General features: G+C 39.1%; 3 non-coding genes across 3 annotated transcripts; 1 reads left to right on the top strand and 2 right to left on the bottom strand.

Moving 5' to 3' along the window:
• Nucleotides 1–22: 22 nt before the first annotated feature.
• Trnaf-gaa lies at nt 23–95 on the bottom strand. Its single transcript has one exon. It is a non-coding gene; the product is annotated as a tRNA-Phe (tRNA).
• A 1,424-nt stretch (nt 96–1,519) lies between these two features.
• Nucleotides 1,520–1,592, top strand: Trnaf-gaa. Its single transcript has one exon. It is a non-coding gene; the product is annotated as a tRNA-Phe (tRNA).
• A 1,038-nt stretch (nt 1,593–2,630) lies between these two features.
• Trnaf-gaa lies at nt 2,631–2,703 on the bottom strand. The gene has a single exon. It is a non-coding gene; the product is annotated as a tRNA-Phe (tRNA).
• Nucleotides 2,704–12,741: the final 10,038 nt, after the last annotated feature.

Below are 12,741 nucleotides of genomic sequence, written 5' to 3'. Positions count from 1 at the left end.
CGCCAGAGTCCGACTTGCTCTGTGCCGGAACCCGGGATTGAACCGGGGGCCTTTAGATCTTCAGTCTAACGCTCTCCCAACTGAGCTATTCCGGCCGACAATTAAAACCGCTTCGTTAAGGTTCTTGATACGGTGTCCCACTTGCGCATATGTTTAACGTACCATATGGCAGAACAAAAGTTGTTTTGTTTAACGACACCACTAGTGCACATTGACTTATTAATCATCTGCTATTGGATGTCAAATGTTTGGTAATTTTGACAGTCTTAGAGTGGAAACCCGCTACATTTGTTTATTAGTAGCAAAGGATTTTTTATATGCACGATCCCATAGACAGGATAGCACTTTGTTAGGAGTACCAATCTTAAACAGATGCCACAGAATGGGGGATGTGCGGGTGGAGGAACGCGGCCGCTGGGGACTATGCCCTCACTTTTCCCTGTTATTGTTCTCAGAATGTTGAAAACGCACTATCTAAACACCTGAAATTCAAAATATTCTGAAGGGAACAAATCCTAAGGGGTCAGGAACGTTTGGGCCTTAAATTTCCCTACACGGATCATCGGACAGACAGTGGTCCCATTAATCCACTGTCCATGACAGATAGCTGAAGTGTGCCCAGGACAAAGTACATGAACCTTAATTGGATTATACGCACAAAAATGAAATGAAATGACATTGCACTCCCACCTACTTTCAAATCACACGGATAGTGCCCTCACCACTCTCCCTCCCCCCCCCCCCCATTTTAAATATTTTCCGTGGGCCCTGTCAGTGTTCAAAGAGATTTAAAAAACAAATACCTATTTTTTTCCGAGGAAGCATGATCCAACTCACCCACCCCAACCACCCCCAAAAACAATTCCCAACATGTGCGCCTATAGTACTGGCAGTGTTATCAGGGCCGTACCCTGATCATTTCCGGGGGGGGGGGGCACTACTTTTTATAAACAAATGAAATACTATACAAATTAAACCCTGAGATGTTTATGCTGTTTCTGGATTTAAAAAAAAGGTGAGATTCTCAGGGGGGCAACTGACCCCCCCCTCCCCCCGGAGGGTACGGCCCTGGTTATATGTTAACAATTATGACAGTAGGTCTTCTCAGAAAATACACCGTTACCTAAATCTGATGGCACAGCAGACGTTTTGTTTGATAATTTTCGAGTTGGCTTGTGCAAATTTTTATTAAACTTACATGTTACTTACAAGTAGAAACTCAACACCCCTGTCTCAGAAACCTACCCAAGCGCTTGGTCATATGACATCATGGATTGCTTGTTCTATCTGGATATGCGGTGAGTAGATAACACGTCCAGCAACTGAATGATTATTGGTTATGGGCAATCATCGCGAGTTAATCACCAAACTGTTATTGGTTTGATAGCGTGTCCAATCTTAGCTACAAATCATCTTCCTGATAAGCAAGAGATAAAACATTTTTATTATTAATCCCTTTATCTATAATACTAAACTTGGGCAACTCTAAAGAATGTAATCTGTCCAGTTGAAATTGTCGGCCGGAATAGCTCAGTTGGGAGAGCGTTAGACTGAAGATCTAAAGGCCCCCGGTTCAATCCCGGGTTCCGGCACAGAGCAAGTCGGACTCTGGCGGTCGACAACATTTTTAATTCTAACTTTTTTTTGTTCACCAAGTTTTTGAAAAATGTATATGCGTATAACACATGCATTATTATTTCCGACTAGATGGGGTATGGTGGACTTTCCCCCAAAACATATAACCACCGTGTATTTAGCGAGACCTCATTAGCTGAGACTTTATGTACTCGACCGATGCTATGTGTAAACGGTTGCGGTATATATAGCCACTTTTGTGGTTATGGAAGGAAGGAAATGTTTTATTTAACGACGCACTCAACACATTTTATTTACGGTTATATGGCGTCTAACATATGGTTAAGGACCACACAGATATTGAGAGAGGAAACCCGCTGTCGCCACTTCATGGGCTACTCTTTTCGATAAGCAGCAAGGGCTCTTTAATATGTACCATCCCACAGACAGGGTAGCATATACCACGGCCTTTAATGTAATAGTCGTGGTGCACTGGCTGGAGCGAGAAATAGCCCAATGGGCTCACTGACGGGGATCGATCCCAAACCGACCGCGCATCAAGCGAGCGCTTTACCACTGGGCTACGTATCGCGCCCCTTGTGGAATCTTGATTAAAAGATCAGAAGAATCGGAAACTGCTCAAATGGTGGCCTTGCGGATTGGTGTATTATATTAAAAACTAGATATTACCGGAAGTTTAAATGGGATGTGATGGCCTTACACTGTCCCCCACACCCCCACCCCCAAAAAAAAAAATTAATTTTTTTTTTAAATAATAGTAATAATAATAAAAAAAAAAAAAAAAAAAAAAAACATGACTGCCATATAGATAGCCAGCCCTTATTAGCCGAAATATTTATTCAATTTACAATAAGCCTAGTCATCCAGTGTACTCGAGCCTTTAGAGATGCCTTATTATTATGGATATTATTATTATGTTGGTTTTTTTTTGTTTTTTTAAAAAGAGACAGAGAGAAAAAAGAAGTTAGGACAACAAATAACAAATTTTAAATAATAAAAAAAAAAATTGCCGACCGCCAGAGTCCGACGCTCTGTGCCGGAACCCGGGATTGAACCGGGGGCCTTAAAATCTTCAGTCTAACGCTCTCCCAACTGAGCTATTCCGGCCGACAATTTCAATTGTCTCATGATACATTCCAGTGCTGGAGCAACTTTTCGAATTCGGGCAAAAACGATGCATTATTATATTAGGGCAAGATGAGCTGGCATTTAGAACATTTATTTTTTCGATGCTATTGTTCTGCACGGCATACTTTTACACAATGGTTTGAATCGAAAACTAGTAATCTTAATACCACCCAACCCCCCCTTTTTTATCCAGATTCGGGCATTTTCGTTTAATAATTAATTAGGGGGAAAATCAGCCTCCGTCCCCACCTCCCGGAAAATGGGTGCCCATACGCCTATGCTTATAAAATAATCATAATATGATTGTTATAAGCATACAATATTATTGGCTTTATATTGCATCCCATGCAGAAACTAACACTAATTCTCACCCTCCAAAAATAAAAAAACAAAAGCAAAACAAAACCCAAAACAACAAACCCGCATATATATATATATATAATTATTATATGTATGTATTGATGTGTGTACAATGTACATATTATACATGCATGTTTGTATGTATATGTAGACTATGTATTGGTAACTGCATGTATACATTTCAAATTGGTGGCTTGTTATAAATCAACAAGAGCAAAATGTTTATCACGACTTTCCCCATGTTATGTATAACAAACACAAAAATCAACTAGAGCAAAATACCTATTAAGACTCTTCCCATGGTAATGTTGTTTTTTTTCACCTAGATTTTCGAGTGTGCTTCTTGAATGGAGTTATCTTTCTTTTTTCGTCAAAGTTATACAAAATATATACCCATACTCATCACTCATCTAGAGAACCCACCATAAACATTTAGTCTACTCAGCACCCACAAAAATATCCCCCCCCCCCAATAACTTTAGTTTGCAGGGCCGTACCCTCCGGGGGAGGGATGGGTGGGGGGGGGGGGGGGGGGGCAGTTGCCCCTGAGAATCTCACTTTTTTTTTTACTCCAGAAAATAGTGTTTCATTTGTATAGTGTTTCATTTGTTTTTAAAAAGTAGTGCCCCCTCCTAGGATTTTGATCAGGGTACGGCCCTGGTTTGGCTTGAAAATAAGTTTTGAAGTCATGGATGAAAAAGGTTTTTCCTCTGCTAAGTAACAATACAATAATTAAACAATAAGAAAGCGGAACTTGTTAACCCAAACACTATAGACGAGGATGGGACGAATATATGTTGAAATGGAAATTCATTGACGGTTTCATACTAACAGTCAGATTTTAGTATAGCCATTAATTTTTAAGTGTGCAGTTTAAGACAAGAAACCCATCGCTTTGCTTTTAACTTTTCACGAAATGATTGTCTTAAGGATAAAATGTATACTAATTTGTGGTTACTTAGCACTAGGAAAACGTGTAAACGTCACAAACGAGGCGATCGTCCTTTGTTTCGTAATCTGTTAGCAGCTTTTTCATTTGAATCTAGATTATAAAAGGCATCGCAACATTTTACTGTTGTGAACAAATAAACAATTCTTTACATTATCCAACTAAAGGTGACGCCACACGACACGACTGTCTCGTACGAGAATAGCAACGAGTATAGCTGATTGGCAAGACAAATATTACGATTTCACCAGTAGCTATGCAATCGGTTATTCTCGTGGCTTTTCTTGTACGAGGCACTCATATCGTGTACCGTCGCTTTAATTGTGAGAGGAAGGAAGCAAATGTTTTATTTAACGACGCACTCGACACATTTTATTTACGGTTATATGGCGTCGTACATATGGTTAAGGACCACACAGATATTGAGGGAGGAAACTCGCTGTCACCACTTTATGGGCTACTCTTTTCGATTAGCAGCAAGGGATCTTTTATATGCACCATCCCACAGACAGGATAACACATACCACGGCCTTTGATATACCAGTCGTGGTGCACTGGCTGGAGCGAGAAATAGCCGAACTGTGAGAGTTGCAGTACTTTGGTTTAACATACATGCATTTAAACAACATAACCAACATCTGTATTTATGTATTAAAGACCGATCGTGTATTATATAAAATATAATTTTGCTTTGTTTTGTGTAACCTTGAAGTGATTGTTGTTTAATAAAAGTAAAAGTGCTGAATAACGTTTTATTCACTGATGTCATTCTGAAAAATGATAACTAGGCTAAGTCGTCCTTGTCATTTTTACCCCTCTCCAAACACCCCTCTTCTAATACCCCTTTTCTGCTAATATAAGTATTTAACGTTAACTTAAAGACTTGAATTGGAAATGTTTCTTATTTATGTTCTACGTATTAAACTACACTGTATCCTATTTGTTGAATTCTACTAAATGATAACGTCTAGATTGATGTTTAGTTAAATACGGACCGAGCGTAAAACCAAACCGGCTGTGAAGCTGGCGGGTGGGGAAGAAGAGGTGAGCAGGGGTCGTAATAATTTTATTTTAAAATGTTTGAATTCTACTAAATGATAACGTCTAGATTGATGTTTAGTTAAATGCGGACCCAGCGTAAAACCAAACAGGCTGTGAAGCTGGCGGGTGGGGAAGAGGGGGTGGGCAGTGGTCGTAATAATTTTATTTAGAAATTTTTAAAATTTTGGTTTTCTTCATATTGTTCCAACAGACGAGAGGATCAGTCAGCAAACGTTTCGCTTACGTTTGCGAACTATTTGATTGGTACCCCCTAAATTTTGCGATAGTTATAATTTTATTATATATTAATTTTCTTTTTTTTTTACGATCCCCCGCCAAACCTCCTACAAAGTTCCCTTGGCATCCACTTCATGTCACTGCCCCCCCCCCCCCCCAAAAAAAAAAGAAAAAAGAAAAAAGAAGAAGAATTTTCTGGATCCGCCACTGCGTCGTCCTAACATGTGTGACCTATATGGTTATCTTCTCCAGAAATACCAAGCTGTCCATTGAAACCATGTCCCCACTAAAAACAATAAATACATTATATTCATCTGCTAAACACCGACATTTTTTGATGCTTCGAATGTCTGGGTAAGGGAGTGACGCATCTTCAACACCCTTCCTTTGGCTCCATACTTGCCCTCCCCTCCAGTCGCACCTCTCTCTTTTTTCCCCAACTTCTTTGTTTGTCGCCCCACAACACAACTCACAGTTTCTGCGAGAAATAATTTTTTGGTATGGCACTTTGGAATGTAACCACAGTCAACAAGGGGTTTGAGGGGCCTCCCCCAGAAAAAAAATGGGTTAAGTTTAGGGTTAGCGTTAAGAAAAGCATACAATAATAATAAGAGTAATTAATTTGGTAAAAAAGTTAACTTTAAAAAAAATCTGCAAACAACTTTGGGTATTGCGCCATATCCGTTTTACCCTCTGACAGAAACCCTGACTCAAGACAATGTGGGTGTCGGTGCCCCGTCAATATAAAATCCTTAGCTACGCCAATGCCTAATCATGCCAATCTCCAACTTCAACGGTCCTGATATTAGCTAAAAATAAAACAGTCAAACACTTACCTCTAATGGTTCTGTTGATAAATCCATTCAACGTTTGAAGAAAATATTGCCACAGAACAGCACAGTAGTTAGCAGTCGTCATTAGATCCATGCACAGGTATTTTACATTTAAAATAAATATGCTTATTAATGTCACACAGCGATTCTGCACATTTCTAAAGTTAAACTATATCCAGAAGAATGTACGTAGTATCGCTATGACATCAATAAGCATATTAAAACGGTAAAGCATTGTTGACGTCACGCCAAAGGATTGTTGACGTTTATATGGTAACGTTTCCGGCAATTTTCGTAACCTAAGGTCTCACTACACAGATGTCATCTGCCACTGAAACCCATGTTAAACTGCCCAACTTCAAGCGAAGATTGCCCATAGAACGGGTTCTCGTTGGCACTAACAACATACACCATTGCGAACATACATTATATAAGCATTTATTTTCACTCCGAAATTGAGAACATTTCCGTCTCAGTTTTTTGCTATATGACCGCATCTGGCTGTAGTACCGGTCCGAACAGGTGGTTTATTAACCGATTCACTCCGGCTGTCACTTGCGCTATATACCCATGTCCCAAAAGGTCGATGCACAATATTACAAAATAACATGGGCAAAATACAGCCAGAAGACTTACCATTAAACATACATATTGTTTTAATTCTTCACCATTTCCTAGAAGTGAATATGTGAACCATAACATGTGTCACAATTAGGAACTATAGTGGACCGTGATCAATCAACTCTCACCCGGAAGTTATCTGTGTAGTGAGACCTAACGGAAAATGTCGAAATACCACAGAAATACCCCCCCCCCCCCCCCCCCCCCCCGACTCTCCACCTGGATCCACGCCTGACAGGTAATAAGAGTAGCGCAGGACTAAAATCTGATTGAAATAAACTCTACAAGGTAATAGTTATTAGTCAAGGAGCCAAGGCTGGAATGTTTGGTCAATGTCAACTCTTCTGCTATCCATTTAAAAAAAATTTTTATTTCAAGTTATCATCTCAGAACTTATGAAACGTTGGTCTGTTCTGCGAAATCCATTGCGAAATTTATATAGGGCACATATTTCATGGGCACCCTTGAATTTTTAAACCTTGTTTTTATCAAGTTTCGAGGTTGTTTATGGAAAGTTGTATCACAAATGACGCAACAACTTAGTGTAGGCCTAATCTTGTAGAGTAGCAATACCATGAGAAAAATGATTTTTGTCTTGCAATAACATAGGTAAATAGCAAAATATAATGTTTTAAAACGTATTGCCTGCGGGCAATACCCAAGTTTTCACATTTATAAGTTTTTGCATTTATGTCAATTGTTTTGCAAGTTACAAGTCCTTGGTCAATGAAACTCATTAAGTTAAAATTCAAAAGTTATTGATTTACCGTCAACATCTCTGGATCATCTATGACCGACACAGAATAAATTTAAGGTTAGCAAGATATTTTATTCCGAGGAATTTTAGTCTTTTATTATTGTGTAGAAGTCAAAACAAATAGTACATTTCTGAAAAAAATTATATGACAATGATGCAGTTGTATAAATCATTTTGTAATACCGCTGGAAAGAATATTTATGCATCAGCTGTTAAAGTTAATAGTAAATGTTATTATATAAATTTATTCATTATATAACTCACTCATTTTGGTAAAATTTTCGTGTTTTTAATTCCCGGTATTCATACTACTATCATTGTTTGAATCTTTGCTTATACAGATGCTCAAGCAGCCATTCTATGGGCTACCATATTTGTAAGTGTGTGTTTGGGATTGGGGGGGGGGGGGGGGGGGGGACTGTATTTACCCCGAATTAAACGATAATGCTGGAATCGGGACAACAGTTTTGATTCATATTTACATTTGTATATTGGATTTCAAACGAATCACTTCTTATTTTTACATGGATTACAACTAACATTAAGATAAAAATTATAGAAATACTTAGTGAAAAGTTTTCGGACCGGCTCATTTTGCCTGAATATCGCCATCGTTTTTGCCCAGTGTGAATGTTTGCTCCAGGACAGGGCAGAGGGTGCTGACCCTTGATGCCCCGTCTCGTACGCTTATTATATGGGGGCGGGCCGTAGCCCAGTAGTAAAGCGCCCACTTGATGCGCGGTCGCACCCCCTAAATTTTGCGATAGTTATAATTTTATTATATATTAAGTACTTTTTTTTTTACCATAGCACTGGCTTCCGTTCAAGGGAGGTTACCATGATATCGCGGTAAATCGCAAATGTTACAATACGATGGACCGCACGGGTCAAAAATGGCTATTTTTGTACACACATTTGTAGTAATGTCTAGTAAACAAACTTCAACACAAGAACGAAGAAAAGTCAACTTAAAACGTTTCGTTTTTCAATCGTAAAATATTTCCATTTTCCATTGGAAAAATCGATAATAATAATTAGGTATTCTTCTTCTGCAAGACAGTGTGGGCCTTTTTTAAATTGTTCGTCATATTAGTAAGATTCAACAGTTATGTAATCAATATTTATCGAGTGAAACCAAGAATAGAACATATTAAAAGTTATGTGTTTTGTTTAAATTGTCAGTAAATATAAGCACAGCCCTTAAATGTTTCCATACTTTTCTTGAGGTCGGGCGTTCTAAATATAGTAACACTGTCACCGTGTATAGCCTCGTTTTGATTGTCAACAACCAGACGACAGTCTGATAGCTGTCAGAGCAGAATTGTATGCGTGTATTGTAAGTACTGGGGCTATTTGTAACCATGGGTGTGTCAGTAAAGTCACTCTCTCTGTTATTTTATGACCAAACAGTAAAACTATGAATATTTACCCAAAGTTTTTACATTTCTTCAAATTTGTTAACGGGCAAAACAATGTGTTGTCTGTAATCGCATTTCTAATAATAAACGTGCCACCAGAGGGCGTTGCTCGTGCTAAACCGCAAACATGTAAATGCCGTGATATCATGGAACCCGCGATATCGTGAGCAAGGAGTATACTCTGTAAGATAGCTAGACGGACGCTCTTACAGTCGGAGTATTCGGGCTATTTACATATACGAAAAGTAAAGAAAACAAATGTATATATTTAAATATATGTATTGAGATTGTAATAAGAAGGTAAGATATATACGGTTATATATACGAAAGATAATTAGACAGGCAGACAGACGGACAGAGAGAACGACTAACAGACAGATATTAAACGATGAGACAGCGACGAGATATGGTTGAGAGAGAGAGAGAGAGAGAGAGAGAGAGAGAGAGAGAGAGAGAGAGAGAGAGAGAGAGAGAGAGAGAGAGAGAGAGAGAGAGGGGTAAACAGATGTGAGGTAATTTACTAAGATGCGAAAAAGTAGAATGTTGAGTTGGTCTGTCAAACAGAACCTTTTATTGCGAATGCTTTTAATTTCATTAAACATAGATGTCCGTCTCGACCGGCTCTGTAACTTAGATAAACATCCAATTCTGCGCGCGTGACTCGTGAAAAGCTTCTACGGAAAAATACGTTTGCCGGTGCGCACGTCGGTATCGGCGTTTCAGAAAACATCAGAAAAGGAAATCTCGCGCTTGACGTAGGTTAGTCAAACGTGCCATTGGAGCCATCTTTGAACATGTCGTCTGCGGCGGGAAACTTGGCCACAATCTATTAATCATCGTGATTGCACTCATCCCATTAATGTAATCAGTTTGATGCCATCATCGCCAGTGCCGCTTTAAGGATAAAATGGAAGTTAAGGCAAAAAAGACAAGATGTTAACCAATCATAAATCAATGTACTATTTATATATACACACACAGTTAAAGTAATATAAAAAGACCACCCACGGGAATTGGTGAATTAGGCTGACATCTTTAGAACTAAAGCTGTCGGTTATTGCAATGTATTAACGTGAAATGGCCCCGTCATAACCACGTGCCGTGTTTCGTTAGCTGGTTGGTCAAAGCACCTCGCCTGATTAGACACCAAGCCACCATTACTGGTAGCATCTTAATATAGTCATACAAGAGAGAAAAAAGTCCTGAAATACTGCTACTTCGAAGGAGTGTGTTTTATTTAATGACACCACTAGAGCACATTGATTTATTAATCATCGGCTATTGGGTGTCAAACATTTGGTAATTCTGACCTATATAGTCTTAGAGAGGAAACACGCTACAATTTTTCCATTAGTATCAAGGGATCTTTTATATACACCATCCCACAGACAGGATAGCACATACCACGGCCTTTGATATACCAGTCGTGGTGCACTGCCTGGAATGAAAAATAGCCCAATGGGCCCACCGACGGAGATCGATCCCAGACCGACCGAGCATCAAGCGAGCGCTTTACCACTGGGCTACATCCCGCCCTTCGAATGTGTTATTGCCTCGTACACGGATTCCTTCGAAATTACACACAATCTATAATAACTAAATGGTTAAATATTAAATTGTAAACAGAGCTAGTAGCATACATTTTGTTAAGTTTTAATACATGCACTAGTTATGTGAAGAAACAAAAACACACACAGGTATTAAAATTAGTATATTTATTTCATATACAGGCACCGAGACCTTTTCATGGTTTATCTTTAATCAAAAGGAGAGCTCGGTTAAGCTATAAATAGATAGGTTAATCATGGTTAATATTATAATAAATAGGGCATCCAGCTTGTTCGATAGTGCCCGAAACTTAAAAAAGAAGAAGATATAGTCCTATTTATGAAATAGTTCTTCATTAAGAAAATACAGTGAAACCTCCCAAAACCGGACCCTCTGTAAACCGGAATTCCTAAAACCGGACATTTTTCACGGTCCTTTTTTTCAAACTCATTATAGAAATTAACCTTTCTAAACCGGATACCTTTTAAAACCGGACATTTTACTTGGTTTCAGGGTGTCCGGTTTAGAGGGGTTTCACTGTAATACAAAATAATGAAATACCTTTTCAAATTGTTTTTGATTACAAGTAGGTCGACCTTTGTGGTATTAAAAGCAACAACATTGGTTTGAAGTTACTTGACATTTTAGTACTATATGATAACAACTGTGCAAGTGGTATGCTGGCACTTATATAAGATCAAAATGAGACGACGCTCTTACATAAAGGTGGATAATTCACAATTTTCGTGGTCAATCTATGTTATGTTTTTGTTTTAGCATGGTAGTTATGAAGCGAATGCACTTCCTAAAAATAGCAGTCAAGTAGACCTTTGGACATTGTTCCATTTGTCGCAGAATATATCTTGACATAGAAATTGTTTTGAAATGTATGCAAAAGTGAATAGTAGTGTTCAACCTTTACCCGATTCTTCAGCATTATCTAGTCTCAGATGTGTGAAGTGGACCAACATGCTGTGTACTTTTACCGCATCAGTTTATTCCACATACACCTTTGCTTTGTTTAACGAAAACACTAGAGCACATTGATTTATAAATCATCGGTTATTGGAAGGAAATGTTTTATTTAACGACGCATTCAACACATTTTATTTACGGTTATATGGTGTAGGACATATGGTTAAGGACCACACAGATAATGAGAGAGGAAACCCGCTGTCGCCACTTCATGGGCTACTCTTTTTCAATTAGCAGCAAGATATCTTTTATATGCACCATCCCACAGACAGGATAGTACATACCACGGCCTTTGTAACACCAGCTGTGGATCACTGGCTGGAACGAGAAATAGCCCAATGGGTCCACCGACGGGGATCGATCCCAGACCGACCGCGCATCGAGCGGGCGCTTTACCACTTTTCTACGTCACATCCCTTTATCGGTTATTGGATGTCAATTTTTGACGTTTAAATCTTAGACAGGAAACCCGCCAAATTTTTACCTTAGTAGCTAAGGATATTTTATATATATATATGCAACCATCTCACAGACAGGATAGCACATGGCACGGCCGTTGATATACCAGTCGTGGTGCACTGGGTGGAACGAGAAATAGCCCAATGGGCCCACCGACCTATGCACCTTAAATAATAACCTTCTCTTTCTGCACTGGACAGAGGTTCAGACGCTTGTCATAACTCAAGCTCAGGAGGGACCTGGTTGAATCTTCAGTAGATTTAATAGAGCATTTCCACTGAAAAGCGATCTTCACCCTTCAGGAGATTGTTCACAGACGAGCCCAGGACAGGTGTGCGTGAACTTTTGATAGATGTAGGTGTAGAATATATAAATTCAATAAATAAACTCCTTAAGGGATTCGAACGAGAAATCTCTTCATAACAGTCCAGTCTAAACGGGCGGGACGAAGCCCAGCGGTAAAGCATTCGCCTAATATACTGTCGATCTAGGATCGATCCCAGTCGGTGGGCCCTTTTTCGTTCCAGCCAGTGTTCCACGACTGGTGTATCAAAGGTCATGGTATGTGCTATTCTGTCTGTGGGATGGTGCATATTAAAGGCCCCTTGCTACTAATGGATTAATAAATCGATATGTCCTAACTAAGCTTACACAGAGAAATCTCTGCTAGCTACGGTTACCGATAAGAGCACTTTACACCAACAATTGTACATACTCCCTCTCGAGTCAAGTTATGTTCATCGCCTGTGAAACTGGTAGATATATACAGAACCTCACATATGTTGTTTTCGCTTCCTATTTATTGCACGAGTTTATTTT

Source organism: Gigantopelta aegis, chromosome 6 (assembly GCF_016097555.1).
Source record: "Gigantopelta aegis isolate Gae_Host chromosome 6, Gae_host_genome, whole genome shotgun sequence".
NCBI lineage: Eukaryota > Metazoa > Mollusca > Gastropoda > Neomphalida > Peltospiridae > Gigantopelta > Gigantopelta aegis.
This window is presented reverse-complemented; position numbering and strand designations above follow the sequence as displayed.